Consider the following 22,667-nt stretch of genomic DNA (forward strand, 5'->3'; position numbering starts at 1 on the left):
AAGCCTACTATCATTCGGCCACCAAGATTGTCAACACGACCTCGAAGCCTACTATCATTCAGCCACCAAGGTTGTCAACTCGACTACGAAGCCTACTATCATTCGGCTACCAAGATTGTCAACTCGACCACAAAGCCTACTATCATTCGGCCAAAACTTTATGCTTTTTTTTTTTTTTCTCCAATGATGGATTGCCATCTTCACCATCCCAATTAAACACCACAACGTACCTCTCACTCATACCATAGCATGACTCTAAATATGAGACGAATCCCATGACCCAAACAACACAAACTAAACTTAAGACCAAATTAAATTAAAAACAAACCCACAAAAAACCAAACAAAACAATCTACTGCCCCATTTTTTTTTCTTCACATTAACTCAAAATAAAACCAAAACAACACAAAACCCAAAACCTGCTGCCCAACAAACCTACTGCAAATAGTTCCTCCCTCCTTATAACACTTCCAACATCAAAGACGCCTATTACTTCATCATCTACAACCATCGCAGCCGGGAATATTCCCCAGCCACCACTGCAGCTGCTGCCAGGAGCGTTCTGCTGCGCCGGAAATGAAAGAGAGAGATTAAGCATCGGAGAAGAGGAGTCCAAGGTCACTGGAAATGACCCAGCTGCGCCACTGTTCGACAAGCTGGTTCGTCACTGCTGATCCAGGTTTGCTGGTTCGCCGGAGAAGAACAGGGAGAGAAAGAGAGACGAAGCTTCGAAAGCTTATGAAGACTTGCCCAAGTGACACCATCAGGAAATGAGCTCATCAAAACGAGACGAATGAGACAAATTTCTGCCGGAAAACTCACCGGAAATGGCCTCACGCGCCATCACGCGCCGGCGAGTGGTCGCCGGAGCTCCAGCCGACAGTGGCGCGTGGAGGGTTCGCCGCGAAACTTCTGCCGGTTGCTCGCCTCCTTGCGCCGATTAATGCCCAGTAGGCTCTGATACCATGTTAATAACTAAAATGGGAGTAAAAAGCTTAGGTTGGGCAGTAGCTAAAACTGATATATTTCTGTGTATATTCCTTCATAGACTGATACATATTTATATAGGAGAGAGGGAGACAACACTCCTCAAATCCTTCCCTAATACATGCTAGTGCTCCACTAGCCTTATTATAAGGATTCCACTATTAATAGTTTATGCACTATTAATAGTTTATACACCATACTTTAACAACCAAAACATCATCCCTCTTCAGTTCTTATGTCTCCTGAGTGTTGGAAATGAATTTATTCCGTTTGTTTCCTTGGAAAAATTGTGGTCAACATTAAAGAGATGCAATAATGCAAAAAGATGGTGTTTAGAGGGTCCAAGGGTTTTTCAATGTCCTACCCATTTTATATGGACATGGGTACTTCACCGTTATATTTGAACTTATATGAAAGATTCTTTAATAATTAGATAATGCAAACTAAGATGCATATCTATGAACAAGTAAGCTGAGTCCAGAGAGATGATTTCTATGAAAATCTTGGGACACAAAAGCCCAGATAGACAACCACTATATAAAGTTACCTTGTTGATATACTATCTACTAGTTTCTAATTGTGTATTTTGAATAGTAACCTAAAAGGTAATTGGCTGGTGATAAATACATTCAAGTAAAGTATGGAGTATAATTTTATGTCTCATTATTTTTAATATAAGTGGTTGATTTGTAACTTTTCAGGAATAACTTTTGTTTTTATAGTACCAAAATTACTCATTTTGTATATATACACACAGATACACACCCACACACAAGACTGACAAATATATGTATTATGCATGAGTATTTTAGGCATTTGAAGGGTTATTACTCTTCCATTCCTTAAACCAACCAATTGTGTTTGGTTTGCTTAAATATAACATAATTCCATTTTATGTAGACAGTTCGCATCGAATGAGGACATCTTATTCTGGGAGAAGGGCAACACTACTCCAGCACTTACAATTGATAGCATGCGTGATTTTATGTGCACCTTTATTAATGGCCAGCTTGCAGGTAATTTAGTTATTGATATGTGATAAGTTTTTGCTTTAGCTATTGTTGAAAGATAAAGAAGTAAACAATCTGTCTTATTCATTTTTAAAATACTCCAGATTACATATCAATATATAGGCATACAAAAGAGCATTGGGACGGGACATAATAAAGGACTAGTCTGCCCAAGGAAACTACTCCTCTCCTCGAGGCCTTAATTGCAAGAGTAAATAAGGCTGCTGAGGAGGCTGCTCAAGATAGGTATTTCCAACATATATGTATTCCAACACTCCCCGTCAAGCTGGAGCGTATAAATCAAATGCTCCCAACTTGCTACAAATGTATTCAATCCTAGGTCCGCGAAGAGATTTAGTGAGGACATCAGCAAGTTTTAATCATTTGACCCAACAAATGTGGTAACAATGTCTCCGGATGCAACCTTCTCTTGTATAAAGTGGCAATCAACCTCAATCTGTTTGGTCCTTTCATGGTAGACAGGATTGGATGCAATATGCAAGGCTGCATGATTTTCACAAATTAATTTCATAGGATCGAGCTTATAAAAATTGAGTCATGTGAGAAGTTGCTTAACCCAAATTAGTTCACATATTCCTAGTGCCATTGCTCGATATTATGTTTCTGTGCTTGAGCATGCAACCACATCTTGTTTCTTGCTTTTCCAAGAAACAAGATTACCTCCAAATAGAATACAATATCCTGATGTTGGATCTCCTATCCCAAAGGCATCTAGCCCAAAAACCAACAATTTTTGTATGTCCATGATCTTTGTAAAGTAATCATGTACCTGAAGATCTTTTCACATATCTCAAAATGCTGATAGCTTCATCCCAATGGCTTTGACATGGCTCTTGTAGAAACTGGCTAACAACACTTATAGCAAAGGAAATATTTGGATGGGTGATAGTCAAGTATAGTAGCTTGCCAACTAATCTTCGGTATCTACTTAGATTGGATAAAGGCACCCATTGTCATGGCAGAAGTTTGACATTTGGATCCATGGCTGTGTCAACTGGCTTGCTATTTGTCATACCTGTTTCTTCAAGAATATCCAAAGTATATTTCCGTTGTGACATATATATACCTTGTTTGGATTGAGCAACTTCAATACCAAGGAAATACTTCAATTTTCCAAGATCATTTGTCTCAGAATGTTGAAACAATTGTTTCTTAAGTTCGTTTATTCCTTCATATCATCCCTTGCGATAACAATATCACCAACATAAACTACCAGGTATATGCTTTTTCCAAAAAGGTGCCAATAGAAGACCGAGTGGTCGGCTTTGCTTTGAATCATGCCAAATTGTTAGATCATATCACTAAATCTCCCAAAACAGGCATGTGGAGATTGCTTCAACCCATAGAGAGAGCGTTTGAAACGACAAACAAGATCAATTCCAGTCTTAGCTACAAAGCCAGGAGGCTGCTCCATATATACCTCTTCCTTCAAGTCACCATGTAAGAAGACATTTTTGATATCCAATTGATACAGGGACCAGTGACAATTGGTTGCTATTGAGAGGAAAAGCCGAATAGATGTGATCTTAGCAATTGGTGAGAAGGTGTTTGTGTAGTCAATGCCAAAAACCTGTGTGTACCCTTTAGCAATGAGACGGGCTTTAAGTCTATCAACTTGTCCATCTGGACCAAACTTCACATTATACACCCATCCACAACCAACCACAGTTTTCCCAGGAAGTAAAGGGACTAACTCCCAAGTTCTGGAATAGTGAAGTGCTTCCATTTCATTGATCATTGCTTGCTTCCATCCTGGATGAGTTAATGCCTCTTTGACACTTTTTGGAATAGACACAATAGACAAACTGGTAATGAAAACACAATATGATGGAGACAATCGTTTTTGTGTAAGGAAATTATAGATAGGATAAGGATTTTGAGTGGATCTTTTACCTATTCGACTAGAAATCAGAGAGTTTGTTGTGGTATTTTGGACCGCGTCAGTGGGTAACGATGATGTGGGACATGAATCAACCGAACATCCATCCTCTTGAGAATTTTTACGATTGTCGCCGCTGGTAGGTGTACAAAAATGGTGAACTATGTCCTTCTTGAATGGTTGCCATTGGTGGCATTGGTGTAGTTCTTTCAGGAACCGTGGGAGACACAGGTTCTGTAAGTCAGATTCTGTGGCTTCAATTGATTCCTCTTGGAAGTCAGATTCAACAACTGAGGTGAAAGAGAAAAAGGGCATAGTTTAAAAAAATGTAACATCAAAGGAGGTATAGAAGCGGTGTGGTTTAGGACAATAACACTTAAAGCCCTTTTGGAGACGAGAATATCCAATGAACACACATTTTATTGCCTTGGCATCAAGTTTATCACGTCCTGGGGAGGAATCATGGACGAAGCAAGTACACCCAAAGATTCGTAACGGAAGCTTATAGAGAGGTTCCTGTGGGAGTAAAAGATTTAGAGGAATTTTTCTTTGCATCGCAGAAGAAGACATTCGATTTATGAGATAGCAAGAATGAAGTATAGCATCCCCCCAAAATTTCTTAGGAACCTTGTGGTGAATGAGCAAAGTGCGGGCTGTGTCAACAAGATGGCGAATCTTTCATTCAGCAACTCCATTTCGTTGAGGAGTTCTAGCACATGAAGATTCATGAAGTATTCCATGTGAGGAAAAGAAAGAAGTGAAAGGGTCAGAAAAATACTCTTTGGCATTATTACTGCGTAAGATTTTGAGAGATACCCCAAATTGATTCACAATTTCATTGTAGAATTTTTGAGACATCAAATAATTCAAAACAGTTTTTCATTAAAAAAAAACCCAACTGCACCGAGAGAAATCATCAATGAAGACAACAAAATATAAGAACCCCTAGGTGGTTGAGACTCGACATGGTCCCCAAACATCGGAATGAACTAAAGAAAATGGTGTATTAGCCCTCCTATTCACTCTACTAGGATATGAGGCTCTTGAGTATTTCCCAAGTTGACATGACTCACATTCTATAACCTTTTAAGTTGGACAAACCAGGAACAAATTGTTTTAATTTATTGATGTTAGGATGTCCTAGGCAACAATGGTTAAGGAGAGGTGAAACAGTAGTAGTGCAAACTATGTTGGTATCGTTAGAGCATAGAAGATGGTAGAGTCCTCGTGATTCATGTCCCGTACCAATTGTCTCCCTGGTCTGTTGGTCTTGAATAACCACAGAATCAGAAGAAAAGGTAACAAAACAATTAAGAAAATGAGTAAGTCGATGAATTGAAATCAAGTTGAAAGGACAACCGGGAATGTAAAGAACATTGGATAAAGAGAAAGAATGGATGGTGACTTTTCCAATTCCTTTAGCTTTTCCTTTTGATCCATCACCAAAGGTAACAAATGGAAGAGTGTTTGAGAAATCAATTTGGGAGAAAAATGAAGGGTTACCAGATATGTGGTCGGTGGCTCTAGAGCGGTAGAGCTTAGGACCCAAACTGAGTTTGATTGTGAAGCAAGAGCAATATGAGTGATGTCAGGAGAAATGGTTGTCTTAGCCGCCTTTAATTGCAAAAATTCTACATACTTAGCCTTTGAGATAATTTGTGTATTTGAGTCCTCAGTATTTGAATTCCCAGATTGAGCTACATTAACCATAGTTGGTTTCGGAGTTTCCAGCAAACTTCACGAGCGTGCCCTTGTTTGTTACAGAAATCACAAAAACGGGATGAAGAATTTCGTCCTCCACCTCGGCCACCTCGATTACTTCCTCGACCTCTTCGTCTATTGTGAACATGATAATTTTGAGTAGTAAGAGTAGAATGATCAACAATGGTTGAAGATGGTGTATTTTCTTTATAAATAGAAGAGACTTGAAGAAGTCTTTTGAACATTTCTTTGGTGCTTGGGATAGTTCCATCACCGAAAATACCATTACGGATTTTGCTCAAATTCAAATTCAAGTTTGAAAGGGTGAGGACAACAAAGAACTTGTGACGTTGGGTGAGTTGCTCTTTTGGTGATCCCCCCATAGGCATGAGCTTGTTGAATTCAGCCTTAAGTCCTTGGATTTTCCCCAAAAATTTCTCCATTGACATCTCTGACTTCTTGATATTTAGTATCTCACTAACAATGAAATAAAAGCGAGAGATATCATTTGTATAAAGAGATTTGAGCTTGTTTCCATACTGAAAAACAGGTTTTGATTGGCCTAAACATAGGGATCAAATCAGGAGCAAGAAACTGCATAGTTGGTCATCAACTCTCTCCCAAATATTTCTTTCATGCTGAATTTCTTCTGTTGTGGTAGTGAGGTGGTCAACAACTCCTTTTACCCATAAACCATAGTTCCACTGCTGATGCCCAATCTTGATAATTTTGGGACCTAATGAGTTTTTCACTGGTGATGGTTAAGCTTCCTGAGAGATTTGAAACATAGACTTTAGGTTGGACAGGAGGAAGAGTATTCTGGGTACTGTTAACAATTCCTTCTTCTGCCATAATGATCAGAAAAATGTGAGAAAAACAGTGTAGGGTCGCAGATAAGAAATGGGTTGATCTGGAAAGTTTGGCTGGAAAAGGTCGCCGGAAAATAGGTCACGCGCCAGCGTGTGGAGGCGCATGGCTTCGGAGGTCAGACAGGGTGGTGGCCCGTGGAGGCACATGTGGCGGTTCCAGGTGATCGGAAAAGGATTATGAGGGTCGTCGACGCTTCCTTTAAAGGTTTGTTGCAGCAGTTTCGTCAAGGGAACTCTTAAAAAATGGATTGTCTTGAAGAAGATGGTACGATGAATAAAGTTCATCTATATGAGTTTGAAGTAATTTTCAGGCACCAAAAAGGTGGCTCTGATACCTTGTTGAAAGATAAAAAGAACTAAAGAATCTGTCTTATTCATTTTTAAAATACTCTAGATTACATATTGATAAACACTATTTTTATATTTAATTTAGATTGATCTTATAATAAAGTAGTTTTATTTATTTTACATTATATTTATTTTTAAGTTTTATTTTATATTTTATACTAATATGATAATTATGTGAATAATTAGACTTAATGATTATTTTAACTATTAAAATTATATTAACTTCATTAATAAGATTTGAGCTCAATTAATTATTTATTTATTAAAATTATATTAACTTCATTAATAAGATTTAACAAGCAAATTGCGAAGACCAATTCCGCGAACTGCTGCTATTCATTAGAAATTAAGTTACGTACGTAACTTCTAAAAACAAAACAAAAAAAAAGAAAAAAAAGAAAAAAAAGGTAAATTAGAATTAAAATTGGGTTGCACTACTGAACATCTAAAACTATTAAAATATTTAAATGGACTAACTAATTAAACAATACAAAGTAAAATAAATAAATAATTAATTGAGCTCAAATCTTATTAATGAAGTTAATATAATTTTAATAGTTAAAATAATCATTAAGTCTAATTATTCACATAATTATCATATTAGTATAAAATATAAAATAAAACTTAAAAATAAATATAATGTAAAATAAATAAAACTACTTTATTATAAGATCAATCTAAATTAAATATAAAAATAGCGCTTATCAAAATTCCCCACACTAATCATTTGCTTGTCCTCAAGCAAAGACATTATTTAAAAAAACATAAATATATAAAAACTCATAGCACTTCATGAACATTGGTCTCAAACATATTATAAATAAGTAGCAAGCAGTTTATTTGAAAATAGAGTGAACTAAATAACCAAGCCCTCACAGGTATATCACTCATAACTCACAAGTGTTTGAAGGGTGTATAAATTTCACTCAAATCAATTCCTATAGAAATGCTCTACCATAGGCTTGCATATCTTCTCATTCTCCACTACAAGATAACATGCATGACCAAATCATAAGGACTTTCTCCAAGGTTGTAATGGGGCTTAGGGCAAAGGGTAGGAATTATTTGGAAAAGTAGTTCAAAATGTCTTCAAAACTAGAGGAACATGATTGAATGAACTAACTCAAAAATAAAGACCAAATGAACCCAATCTCTCTTGCTAGTTTAACTCCAACCAAATAAACTATCACATCCCCATATGACCACAAACTATTCATATCTTATTCAGCAGGAATACTAATAACAACCAAAAATGATAATTTCATTTTATTTTTTTTTGTACGGCTAGTTTTTCGTTTTTGTTTTCTTTTTGATTTGATTTTTTTTTTTAGAAGAAGAAATACACTTTCCACCACACATTTCACCCTCTTTAGTGTAGAAACAATCTCAATTTAAAATAACCACATCAACTCTTTTTCTTTTTGAAAATACCAACCAAAAAGCTCATAGAACTCCGATGGCAATTATTATTCTCACTCATATAGACACTTTTGCCAACCTCTTTCCACACACTCAATCTTTATCATTTACCCAATCAAAGCTCCCCTAGTCCTCCAAACAATGGTAAGGAAATTAATTTCAGGTATGAGGCTTATAATGTGTGGTTCAATAAGAACAAAAATACAGTTAACAAGCTCAAAGTGGGTGACAAAGGAAAATAATTACGGTATAAACAGGCTATTTGGCTAGTGAGATTAAAAATCAAAGATGGCCTTAATCATATTAAAAATCATGCATGAATCAAATTAGCTTTAAAGAGAATCAAGGCAAGTTCTAGAGATACAAATCCATGGAAGATATCACACAAGAACAAAATAATTGAACTGAAGTGTCAGTCAAAGGCTCAAATATCTCACAGGTTTATGCTTGCTTATTTTAGCCACCACCAAATCAAGCAAAACACTAACTAAATACTCATAATATGCAAGATCAATTATTCAATTATGTTATGAATTTTAGTAAAAATACTATTATTTTTTTGGAAAATTTTAGTAGAAAAAAGAAAGATTTTTTTTTTTTTTTTTCAATTTGAAGAGAAGAAAACAATCATATCCCCTCCCCACACTTATTCTCAACATTGTCCTCAATGTTAAATAGAATGTAAAGATAAGAGAAAAATTAATAAAAATGCAAAACAAATAAATAGAAGAGTAGAATAAACTCCCTTTGGGTTGCCTCCCAAGTAGCGCTTTTCTTTAACGTCTTTGGCTAGACGCCATTCTCTTTAGGGGTGTGCATCGGGCAGTTCAGTTCGGTTCAGGGCTATAAATCGTTAAACCGTTCGGTTTTCGGTTTGAAATTTCCAAACCCAATTTCATTATTAAATTTAATGAACCCAATCGGTTTTTAGTATTTTGGTTTGGTTGGTTTCGGTTCGGTTTCGGGTTGGATTTCGGGTTTTTTATTTACTTCTTTCTCCCAAAAATTCCCTGGAGAACTAGGGTCTTCTACGAACGGCGTCAACGGAGAAGTAGGTTCACGGCGTCACCTGCTTCACGGCGTCACCGGCGAGACCTGCTTCACGGCGTCACCTGCTTCACGATGTCACGATCTCACGGCATCACCGGAGAATACGAGAGGGGCGAGACCGCGAGAGGCGACTGAGGAGCCGAGACTGCGACTCTGCGAGAGTAGATCTGAAGTAGGCAAGTAGTGAGTAGATCTGAAGTGAAGATGAAAGAGAAGTCGATGAGTGTGAGAGTGTGACTATGTGAGTCTGTGAGAGTGTGAGATAGAGATTAGAGACAGTGAGAGGCTGAGACTCTGAGAGGAGTGACTGAAGAGTGAAGACTGAGAGTGATGAGTGAGAGCTGAGAGCCTGAGTGGAAATAGGAGAGTCCGAGAGTGTGAGATAGAGAGAGCTAGAGAGCTGAGAGTGACTGAACTGAAGGGATTAAGGGCGTTAAGGCAGTGTAGGACTGAACTCACTGACTGCGCAACCTTATACCTACTATATATATATAGGGGAACCATGAAACCTAACCCTAATTTTAATCGGGTTATTGGGCGGGTTGGGTTTATAAAATACAAAACCTACCCGAACCAATGAAACCATAGTTTTAAAGCTGATTGGGTCGGTTTTGGAATTTCGGGTTCGGGCGGTTCGGTTTCCCTTTAAACGGTTTGCGGGTCGGGCGGGTTGTGCGGGTTGGGCGGGTTATGCTCACCCCTAATTCTCTTCCTATCACATTCTCATAGTTAGGATTTCTATTCAACGGAACATTCGGTTTATTACCACCAATCAAATGACAATTATCTTCTTGCAATAAAATATCCACAACAAAAACAGATGACATGCCATTCAGATGTTTCATGGTAGTATTAAATATATCAAATTTAACAATGTCACCATCAAACTCCATTGTTAATATACTATCATGCACATCAATTTTAGATTTCGTAGTTTTCAGAAATGGCCTCCCTAATAAGATCAATGAAGAATTAGGGGGATTATCTTTTTCCATATCCAACACATAAAAATCAGCACGAAAGATTAACCCATCAACTTGTACTAAAATATCTTCTAAAACCCCCACAAGATAAACATTCGATCTATCAGCAAGTTGAACAGTTACACCAGTTTCTTTTAAGGAGCCAACATTCAAAGGAGCCAACATTCAAACATGAATAAACAGATAGGGGCATGACATTAATTGAAGCTCCAAGATCTAACATTGCGCTTTCAATATTAACACTACCTATCTTGCAAGGGATAACAAACATACCTGGGTCTTTACACTTGGGAGGTAATTTTTTCTGAAGGATAGCTGAAACATTTTCCCCCATGTTTACCATTTCATTGCCTTTCAATTTTCTTTTGTTTGTGCACAACTCCTTGAGAAACTTAGCATATCGAGGAATTTGTTTAATAGCATCAAGTAAAGGAATATTTACCTCAACCTTTCGAAATGTTTCCAACTCTTTTCTACTTCTCAGGGTAATTGCACTTGAGTATGTTCTTCCAACTCTTTTCTACTTCTCAGGGTAATTGCACTCACAGTTTGCTTTGGGTTTACAACAATTTGTGAGGGTAACTTACCTTGAGATTCCAATCTACTCATGGTAGACGCTAGCTGACTTATCTTACTTTCTAAATGTTGAATACTTGTTCTTGTTTTTTGCTGAAATTGTTGTGTGTTAGTAGCAAGTGACTTAACGATATCTTCTAACGACATACTTGAATTAGAAGTTGGCTGTTGTGAAGATGAATGTTGTTGAATGGGTTGTCTAGGTTGAAATTGTGGAAACTGTGGACGTGGCTTGTAGCTGAAATTTGGATGATCCCTCCATCTTGGATTGTATGTATTTGAATAGGGATCATAATTTCGTTGCGGTTGGCCTGGAAACCCTCCAATTGCGTTAGCTTGCTCACAAGAATCATATTGAAGTGTTGGGCACATGTCTGTTTGGTGTCCAGTGGCAGCACATATCCCACAAGCTTTTACTTGATGCATACCTCCTAGAGCTAACTGTTGAACAAGAGTAGTTAAGTGAGATACTTTATTCTCAAGGGAAGAAATGTTCACCTCATTCACTCTTCTGGAAGGTGTGCCCTGTCTACATCCAAATTGATGAGAATTGGCAGCCATTATAGATATCAAATCTCTAGCTTCACGAGGAGTTTTGTTCACTATAGCACCTCCACTAGTTGCATCCATCATCTTTCTTTCCATGGGAAGCAATCCCTCATAAAAGTATTGAATAAGGAGTTGTTCAGAAACTCCATGTTGAGGGCAACTTGCACACAGTTGCTTGAAGCGTTCCCAGTACTCGTGGAGAGTCTCTGTGTCCCTTTGCTTGATGCCACATATTTCCCTTCTAATGCTGGCAGCTCATGATGCTGGGAAAAACTTTTCAAAAAATAATCTTACCATTTCATCCCATGTGTTTATTGAGCCTGAAGGAAGGTAAAATAACCAATCCTTTGCTCTATCGGCTAATGAGAATTGGGAAAGCACGTAGTTTGATTTGATCTTCCGTCTCTCTTTGCGGTTTGAAGCTCGAACACACCACGTGGAACTCCTTTAGGTGCTTATGTGGATCTTCATTTTCAAGACCACGAAATGTTGGGAGTAGTTGAATCAAACCTGACCTTAATTCAAAACCAACCTCTAAGGCAGAATGTTGAATACAAAGGGGTTGTTGATTTAGATTTGGTGCAGAAAGCTCCTTTAAAGTTCTTTGTTCTTCAGCCATTGCTTGTTCTTTTTCGGAATCGCAACAAAAAGCAGTTGATTCAATTGTGGTAGTTGATTGAAGAGATGTTGATGAAAGTACTCTACTTTTACGCAATCTAGTCTTCTTCCTTAACTTTTTTGCAGTGTTCTCAATCTCAGGATCGTATTGCAATTGACCCGTACGAGAAGAACGTGGCATAAAAATAAATCTAATTGACACCAATCCCCGGCAACGGCGCCAAAAATTTGATGGGTGTCAAAACTAACAAATAATAAATACTTACTCTTATGAATTGTAATAGTGATGAGTAAGGTCGTACCCACAGAGATTGGTTAGACTTATTTTTAGCAATAGATTTAATAAATAATGAGATGAGAAAAGAAACTTAAATAGTAACAATAAAATGGAAAATAATATCAAATAGCAAATAATTATCACATAAATGTCAATGGCAAGTAGTATCCAACCCAAGGCATAATATCAGTTTAATTCTAACAAGACAGATATTGATATGCAAGCCAAACTAACTTTACTCTTTACTAGATTAGTTATGGTTATTAACAAGCTCTAACAACCTGTTTTTCCTTACTTCGTCGGTAATCAAAACAAGCTCTTTAATTACTTCCCTAGCTAATAAACAACCCTAAACAAACTCTTAGGATTTAATTTACTAACAACATTAAAAGAATTAGAAAGACTACCAATCCTAGCCAACAAACTCACAAGCTCGGTTCATTTAAGCTAGACTATATATCTTCATAACACAAACTGAAAATCAATTATAATCAAATTGTGCTATTTGCTACCAACATCAAAACACTTAAACAATTATGGATTCAAGGTTCTAACTAGCAATTTAATAACTTGACAATTGAACAATGGGCCCTATTGCAACACATATCAATATATAGGCATACAAAAGAACATTGGGAAGGGACATAATAAAGGACTAGTCTGCCCAAGGAAACTACTCCTCTCATCAAGGCTTTAATCGCAAGAGTATATAAGGCTGCAGTGATTGGGTTATGACAATCTCCTTTGTTAAGAGGAATGTTGTCCCTCACTTTTGAAGTATGTATATGACGATCAGGGAAGCTATTTATAATTAGGAGCTCAGTTTAGTCCTTAATACATCAATACAACAACATTCTTCTTTCTCATTGTTCTACTACTTCTACACATATAGCTTCCACTTCTCAAACCGGTGATAGCTCTTTGCTACCTGCCTTACTTTCAATCCTTAATTTAATTATGTGTTACAAGAGCAATTTCTTTCTATTTCTGGTCAGTTCTTGTTTTCCCGTTTTCTCCCTGGCAAGTGGTGGCTGTTTCACTCCAATCTCTCTCTCCAGTGCTCAGATCATGCCACTGCTGGACACAATTTTGCCTCCAGAGCTACTTCCTTAAACGATAGCACCATTATTTCTGTTCATCTTTCAACGTTGAAACCATTTAGGGATCTCGCTCCCTCATAGCTTGCTTGAAGCCCATTTGCTAGTTCTGTGTTGCTCAGTTTGCTCATAGCTTGTCAAAAGTCACTTCACAGGTTCTCTCTTGCTCAATACACCATGGTTTTTTGTTGCTCAGTTCACTGTTGTTCCGTGTTGCTTGTCTCTTTCTTGCTGACTGTTGTAGTATTATTCCGTTTTGCGCATGTTGGATATGCTCCAACTTGAGAGGCAATGGTAATAGGAGTGTTGTCTGTGGAGTAAAGAATGTGAGCATAAATATAATATGTGCAGTCCAACTATCAGCTTAGGCTTTTAGTTGAGATGGAGCACATGCTTTAATTTGGTATCAGAGCCATGCAAAAGATCATGGGTTCGAATCTCCGCGTCACCCACAAAAAGAGACTTCCACGTGTTGCGCTCGGAAATCCATCGCACACGTTGGGGGCGTGTGAGCATAAATATAATATGTGCAGTCCAACTATCAGTTTAGGCTTTTAGTTGAGATGGAGCACATGCTTTAATTAAGAAGCAGGGAATTTGGTGAATAGAAACTCAAAAATCTGAAATGTAAGTTAACAGGAAATAAACCAAGGAATACAAAATGGTATCCTCCAGCAAGTTCTGCAACTTGCCCCTCAGCTGCTAGCTGATTACTTCACTAAATTTCTCCGTCTCCCCAAGGAAAGAGGTGTAATTTATAATCTGTTACAAGGCAATACTAATCAAGGATTACAAAGTGAATCAATTATTCTATGATTTCTATCCCTGATTTTATACTAATCATGCTAATTGATTTTTACATCCATCATGCTAATCAATCATGTAGCTTGATTATTTCCTTCCATTGCCATATGCTTTGCTTCTGTAGCATTGGTCTACGTCCTAGAGTGGTGTGTTTCATTGTCTCACATTGTTAAAGTATGCTCTTTTCCAACCTTTGGACTTTCAGTCCTTCATTTAGTTACATCCTTCATGCATGATCTTATTTATTGTGCCTTTTTTTGGTTTGTCTTTTATATATTAGTTATTACTCTGTAATATTTTTTAATGCTGTCTAGTGAAAATATTTTGGTAGTAATGCCATATTAATGTAACTTACATCATGACCTTGCACTGCATATTTTGTCCTTCTAAAATAAAGGTTGTACTAAAGGAGATTGGGTAAAGGTGGTTCAGCCTGTTAAGTTCGTGCAAGGGTACAATGATATTGTGCTATTATCTCAAACTGTGGGCTTGAAGGTAAGCTACCTTAAACTCAATTAGATTCAGATAGTCAGACGCTAAAAACAAAATATAATTCTAAAAGTTTCTAACTAGTAGAGTTTTCTTCAAAGCCAACAGATACATATTTTTGGAAACCATGCACTTGTAAACTCCATTCAATTCAACATAAACTCTGGAATACCCGCCTCCATTACCCCCAAAGTTGATTTTTAGTATTTGGTACTTGTTTCTTCTGTTGAGAATCTTTGCATTAAGAATTTCTTTTTCTTCTTTTTCTTGAAATAGTATACCGTAGTTATACTATTGCTTTTGGTATTATCCTGGCTAACTTTTATTTGAGATTCATTATACATGTCATGGTGGCTAATCGATTTAAAATTCTTTGCTCGGAATTAAATGCTTTTTGTGTTTTTATCTCCTACTTCACTGCAATTCTGACTAACTAGTGGTTATCGTGAGTGCTTCAGAACTCTGATGCTTTCTTTGAGAAAGATGGGGCAGGTTTTAAGGGTCAAGTGAAGCTAACTGGGTGGAGAAATGGGGATATTGACATCACAAACTCAACATGGACATACCAGGTATCTTCATCTTTCTCATTCAGAACTTTCATGATGATAATCATGTAGCAACAACCTCAAATCAGGCATAGTAGTTGGAATATCCGAAATTCATGTTGCAGTTGTGTTCCCTTTCCTTTCATAAGTTGGGAGGCTGAACAGGAACCAATTCTCTACAGGTAGGTCTTAAGGGAGAGTTCTTGGAAGCATATGCTGCCAAGGATAATAAATATTTCAGATGGAAGGAGTTTCCCCACAATTCAACTCCACACATCTTTTCCTGGTATAAGGTTAGTTAAGACAGTCCTAGCCCTGCAATAGCTTTGTCTATGTTAACTTCTTGCAAAAAATAGCATTTATAAGGCAATTATTGCTCATAAATGGACAAGGGTGCTATGGACTGATGGGTTAGCTTCTGTCACATAAAACTTATGTTTTATGCTGTGTTGTATAATAGTAATTCATACTGAAAAAATTCATGTAATTCCTGGGATTCTTCCCCATAGGCTGTTATAAATGAAATTTCCGTATAACAAAGTTATTTTACTTTGTTGGTACTCTGCTTAATAGTTCTCCATGCCTTAATCATGTATGTCTCTTACCTCGTAAATATTTTTGTCATCTCTTCCTATTTCATTTGCTCCTGCTGAGGATGCTTTTCCCATGTTTCTCGCTTTCCGGGTTGGATCAGTGGGTGGGAGTGGCAATTAGTATTGAATGAAATGATGTCGTCAATGCTAATATATGCATATCTGCCTAGTTTCTTCAGCTTTTGTCTTGGTCATCATTTTAATACTTTTACAGGAAGAATCATGTCATACTTATTCATTTTGTCTTTACACGATGCAGACTTATTTTGATGCTCCTGTTGGGACAGATCCAGTTGCCATTGATCTAAGTGGCATGGGAAAAGGTCAGGTTTGGGTTAACGGTCAGCATATTGGGAGATACTGGAGCTTAAAAGCCCCAGAAGATGGATGTAACACTTGTGATTATCGTGGAGCATTTGATGCTGATAAATGTGTGACGAACTGTGGGCAACTTACTCAATCTTGGTATGGCTGTTTTTACTGCCTTTCTTGTTTTCTGATTGTCTTCACATAATCTACATTTTTTTGGCAAAGAAGACATGGATTGTAGACAGAATAGTACTTTTTAGCTTATTCAAGCCTGTAACTTAGAATGGATTTGGATTATGGATTATTTACATTACATTCTCTTAAATTATAATGATCCATAGAAATCTTTTGGAAAACTATGTTTTGATGATTTCCAGGTACCACATTCCGAGGTCATGGCTTCAGCCATCAAATAACTTACTTGTCATCTTTGAGGAAACCAATAGAGCGCCTCTTCGTATTTCAATTGAACCTCGTTTCACTTCAACAATTTGTTCTAAAGTGCCTCAGGACCATTATCCTCCTTTAAATGCATGGTCTGATGGGCAATTATCCAGCAATAGTGTCGCACCAGAATTGCATTTGCAATGTGATGATGGGCATACAATTTCCTCCATAGAATTTGCAAGCTATGGAACTCCACAAGGCCACTGTCAGCAGTTCTCTCAAGGCAATTGCCATGCTGCAAGTTCCTCCTCCCTGATTTCTCAGGTGAACAACTTAAGAGATAAGCTAGTGGTTGCCCTTTAGACTTTTCAGTTTTGATTACTGAGTGCTAGATAATATATTTATTTTCACTTATTAATGAAACTGGTTTTCATTGCTCAGTTGTATGATGGAGATACTTTTAGAAAAATTAATCGAAAAGAAGACTTTGATAGAATAAGAGGCTTTATTCTTCATGGTTTGACTTTGGACTGATCACATTTTCAGGCTTGTTTGGGAAAGAATAGCTGCTCTATACAGGTATCTGATGCCATCTTTGGAGACCCGTGTGGAAATGTGATCAAGACTTTGGCTGTCCAGGCAAAATGCTCTCCCCCTGTTGAGACTGGCTTTTCAGATATAGGAATGAGTGAGTGACTACTGACTAGGAGCCAGGAGGGGAGGCTATGAAACGAGCAAACGGAGGTGGGGGTTAAGATTTCATGTTTTTGACTGAAATGGAAACTTTTTTTTTTTTTTTTTATTTGTGCACCAAGATAGGAACATTTTATGTTAACCGGGACTTGTGTTTTTTATGTTAAACAAATAAAAACGGAAGTCTTAAATGGGTTTATACTTTTAGATTATATATATATATATATAGGGGCTGGATCCAATGAGATCACCCTATAAGATAAGATCATGAGATCCAATCTCAACCATTTGTAAAATTGGAATGAATGGTTAGGATTGATATTAAAACATGAACTATATTAGGACAAAAATAATTCAAAAGGATGGAATTGTAATTTGATTATGATTTTTGATAATTGAAATAATGAAATATAATAATTTCCATATATTAAGGGATCCTAATCATGGTAAACTATTATATATATATTTTTATTTATTTGTGTAATGTTAACAGCAAGACCGTGGGACAAAAGGAAAAAAAGGATATCGCAGGTGTGTGCGTTTATGTGGATAGGCGTGTGCAAAAGACTGTTGGAATGTTTATTACGCGCGGTACTTTTGAATATAATTTGATTTGTAGGTGTGTGCATTCATAATTTTGGGTGAGTGCATAAGTCTGTTAGGTAGGTTTCTGGTGGGTGCATAAGTCTGTTAGGTAGGTGCATAGTACGTTTTAGAATTTCATGCATGTGCGTCCATGTAGGGTGGTGTGTGCAACTGTGAGTGGTCGCACTAGGTGGGCAATGGAGGGTTAGGGTTTAAGTATTTGCAGTAGGTGCGCCTGTGTGCATTCATGGTTCACCAAAATTTAGCCATACATATGTGGCCAACGTCTACGATTAACTCTTTATGTGACCTGTGTGCATTCGGACTGGGTGGTGTGTGCAAGTGCACATATTGCATCAATGGATGAAGAAAAAGCAATAAGTTTTCCTCCATTTTTTGTTGAATTTTATGTTTATTGTGTGTGCATTTGATCCGTGAGACATGTGAAAAACGCTGTGTTAATCCGTTTCTACTGTGGGTTCCTATGTGGGGCGTGTGCATCCGGAGTAGGGGGTGTGTGCATCCGGCTGTGTAGAACAATCCCATAAGGAAACAACTACAATTAACACCTAATTTAATAATGGTAATAAATTAACCAAATTGCAAAAAGACTTAACAATCCCTCTATTTACCATAATTACTATAAAAAAAAAACTAAAACCCCAATCAAATCTGAACCATTAATAAAAAATAATTGATGATCACGATTTAGTCTCACAATCTCGTCTAATTGAGGTGATCTCACTGGATCCAAATCCTATATATATATATATATATATATATATATATATAGAGGTATATATATATATCCAAAATCGTAATTGGAACTTCCGTTTATGGTATCTACAATTCTACATACCACATACACAAGTTCCATTTGTGTTTCTTTTGTACTTTTTTTAAGATCAGAAATGCAATTGCAATTTGCGTATCTACATACCCCACCACAAACATAATTTCTAATGAAAAATATTACATGTACTCTCACTTCTTACTCTTAATTTTTACTCTCTCACAAATATTTGATGTAGACATTTTTTTGGAACCCATATCATGGAGTAAAAGTGAGAGAGTAAAATTTGAGAGTAGATGTAAGTATTAGGGGTGAGCAAAAAAACCGGACCGACCGAAAAACCGACGACTGAAAACCGAACCGACTGAATATTTCGGTTTTCGGTTCGATTTCGGTTATTAAGGTAAAATTTTTTTGGTTATTTCGGTTTTTCGGTCGGTTATCGATTTTTCAAGGGAAAACCGAAAACCGACCGAAAAACCGAAGATAAATCTAACGAAAAACAAAATCTAACCGCATCCCATTTATATTTTATAAGTCCATAGTCTATCACATTAATTTTAGCCACTTTATTTCACTAATATTATTTTAGGAATATTATAGTTTCCTTATTGAGTGTTATAGTTCTTATAATCTTAATATGTATATGGTACACACAATATTTTCATATATATATATATATATATATATATATATATATATATATATATATATATATATATATATATATATATATATATATATACACACACATACATACACACACTAAGTTACTAACATACTGTAATTTGCAAAAATAATAATAATAATAAAAGAACATACTGTACAGTGTTTATATACTAAGTTACTAACATACTGTAATTTGCAAAATAAATAAATAAATAAATAAATAAGGAAAGAAAAGAACTTACTGTACAGTGTTTATATATATACAATACTGTACGTCTATACATATTGTCATACATACATACATATTATACTGGATATATTATACATATTATACTATACATATTATATTTTAAGCTACACAGTAGTACGTGTTGGATTGCACGGCATTTGTTAATCATATAATATATAAAAATAGTTCATTTATATCTAACTAAACAACTATTGTATTAGAGGACATTAATTTTAATTGATTATAAATACTAAGATATTGTTTTTTCCCCTTAATAATGTAGTCTTTTAGCATTAGTCAAATTTAAAAAAATTAATTTACTTATTTTACTAAAAAAAATCGGTTATATTTAACCGACCGAAAACCGTCGGTTTCGGTTATATCGGTTATGAATGTTGGTCGGTCGGTTATGAAGGTTCGGCTAAAATTTCGGTTATTAACCGAAAATCGACCGAAACCGACCCATGCTCAACCCCTAGTAAGTATAACTCATTCCTAATTGTGTTCAATAAAAAGAATTTGTTTGACTCGAGATACGTCAGTAAATTTTATTTATTTTTGGACAAAATTAAAAATAAAATTGTTCTGGCTGGAGAATGATGCAGGTCGGGTCAGTCAGGTAGACCGGTGGGGTGGTGGAGGCAACCATTTTGCACGACGGACACATGGTAGTTACGTTGTCTGTTCTCTTCTCTCAGTGTTTCGCGCCATCTTTTCATGTATTCACAATCGATTGACTTTCGTTTGCTTAAACTTGGTCTTGCAAGTTTTAGCTATTTCAAATGAATATTCAAATATGAATCCGAAATCTGTCATTAACGAAACGAACCAACTTGTCTTGCCCGGAGATTCACCTGCTTTACAAGCACATGTTTTTGCTTCTATAATTTTCCAGAATTATAAATGGAACAAAAAATACAGAAAAATAAAACAACAAAACATAAAAGTAAATATTTAAAAGGTTGCCATGGACTTAGCATAGTTGGTTTGTTGTCTGACTTAAATGTCATGATTAAAAGCGGGTGTAGATGTTTGCAGTGGTTCTAGGGGTGGAGTCCTAGAATCAATTAAATTTAAAAATAAAAAATTAAAAGCTTGTTTCTTAGGTTGTAATTACAGATTTGAGAGTGTGGTGTTCTTTAAAGATTTCTTCAAGATAAGCAAACTGGAATTCTTCGGAAAGTCTGAGTTATTTCCATGCGTTGAGGCGTTTTCGTCCCAGTCACTTGCAGTAAAAAGAAAGTTAATTTTTTAAAAAAAATATTTTACTAAAAATAAAAATTAAAAAATTACTGATGAGGGTCGTGTCAATTTGATTGATGCAATATACGTCAATAACGAGTCAAACAATTCTTTTAATTTTCTTCAAAAAAATTTGACGGAAATCAAATTAATCAATTTGCCTGACAAGGGGGTGAGCTAAACAATGTTTATTTATTTATTTATTTATTTATTTTATTTATTAACAGCAAATCCAATTGCATTTGTGGTGTTAAAATATACACCAGAAATGCAAAACTCATTTGGGAGTTGCATTTTTTTTGTTTGTCAACATAAAAATGAAGTGCCTTAGGTCTTCCCCAATAAGGAGGTTTTACACAAATTTTAAGAAAAATATGATGAGTTGGAGGAGTGATAAGGGGGAGAGAGAAAGTTTGGGTATCTCCTACAAAGCACTGCATTTTAGTCAGAATTGTGGGACCCATCCTTAGCGCGCCTAGCGGTGCACGCTCCCCTGGGCACGTAAATGCTATTTTTTTTATTTTTTTTTTCTGTTTTATATTTTGTTTTATTTTTTCCTTTTCTTTTTTCCCTCACTTCTATTTTCTCTTTCATAATCACACTTATAAAAACTTCTCAAAAATTACACCAAAATTTTCACTATTGAAGAAGGCCTAAGGAGTTATTTTCGATGATTGTCTAAATTTAAAATCTTCATATTTTTGTCTACAAATATCAAAAAGTTCCTATTTCAATTAAAATTGTAGATTTCTTGCAAAGTAGGAAAAGCGTTAGCTCAATCGCAACATAAATAATAAAGCAAAGAGAAAAGTGTCAAATTGGTCCTTTAAATCAACTGGATAATGCAATTGGATTCCCTAAGTAAAAAAGTAAAATTATTAAATTGACTCCAAATCAACCTGTTTATCAAGTTAGTACTTTTCAGATTTTGACAAATGTTTTTTTATTTTGTGTACCTCAATCCCTATTGCCGTCCTTGATTGTTTGCGACTAGATCTAAAAATCTCCATGGAATCTCAGTCCTTCATTCTTTATTTCCTCCCTGTTCTTGTTGCCCAATACTCTGCTTCATCCCCTCTGTATTTATCTCCACTTGCAGTCCGTAAGACCGTAACGATGTCGCTTACGTACTGCGCCACATTTTACATATTCCAATCAACTACTTCCTTTTCATGGGTTTCAATCTGGCAATCAAAGGCCTGGAGTTGAGCAGCATTTGGTGTAATTTCAACATCGTTGGTTCGCTAGTCGTCTATGTTGCAGTGTCCGGGATTTACAAAAAATCGTGGCGGTGAGATTTCATGGGAATGCATAAAGGCTACCAAATCTTTAATAAATTTATCAATTGCGAATTGCATCAGGGTGTGTCTGGAATGGTATGGCGTGAAATCATGATTCTGTTATGCAGACTTTTGGTTAATCCCATAGCAGCCACAGTCACTTCAATGGGGGGTTTTGATTCTTGATCAATTTGACACTTTTCCCTAAAGCAAATAAGAGTCAGACTTGATCTCTTATCTTTGTTCTCAATTTTCATTTATATGACCAGTTGAGCTACCCATACAAACATTATATTTATACATATATTAAAAATGATATATGTAATATCACATTTTACTTCCAATTTTTACTTTCATACTCGTACTCACTTTAAAATATAATTTCTTACATTTCAACTAAACGAAAAAAAAAAAAGATTTTCTTTTAATTTTCAGCCAAACACGAAAAATTAAAATATTTTAAAATATGGGTAATTTTGTGGAAGATTGCGTACACAGAGAATAATCAATAGGTCCTTTCAAAAAGAATAATCAATAGTTACTCATACACGGAAGATTGCGTACACAAAGAGTAATGAATAGTTGACTCTTGATGGAATTCACAAACAAGTGAACAACTCACGACAGAGATCTTTCATAAAAAAAAAAAAAAAAAAAAAAAAAAA

The 22,667-nt window shown here is 36.0% G+C and overlaps 1 pseudogene; it reads left to right on the forward strand.

Moving 5' to 3' along the window:
* Positions 1-17,401, forward strand: part of LOC116001551 — a 41,445-nt pseudogene extending 24,044 nt beyond the window's left edge.
* Positions 17,402-22,667: the final 5,266 nt, after the last annotated feature.

This window comes from Ipomoea triloba, chromosome 13 (genome assembly GCF_003576645.1).
Source record: "Ipomoea triloba cultivar NCNSP0323 chromosome 13, ASM357664v1".
In the NCBI taxonomy this organism is placed as follows: Eukaryota; Viridiplantae; Streptophyta; class Magnoliopsida; order Solanales; family Convolvulaceae; genus Ipomoea; species Ipomoea triloba.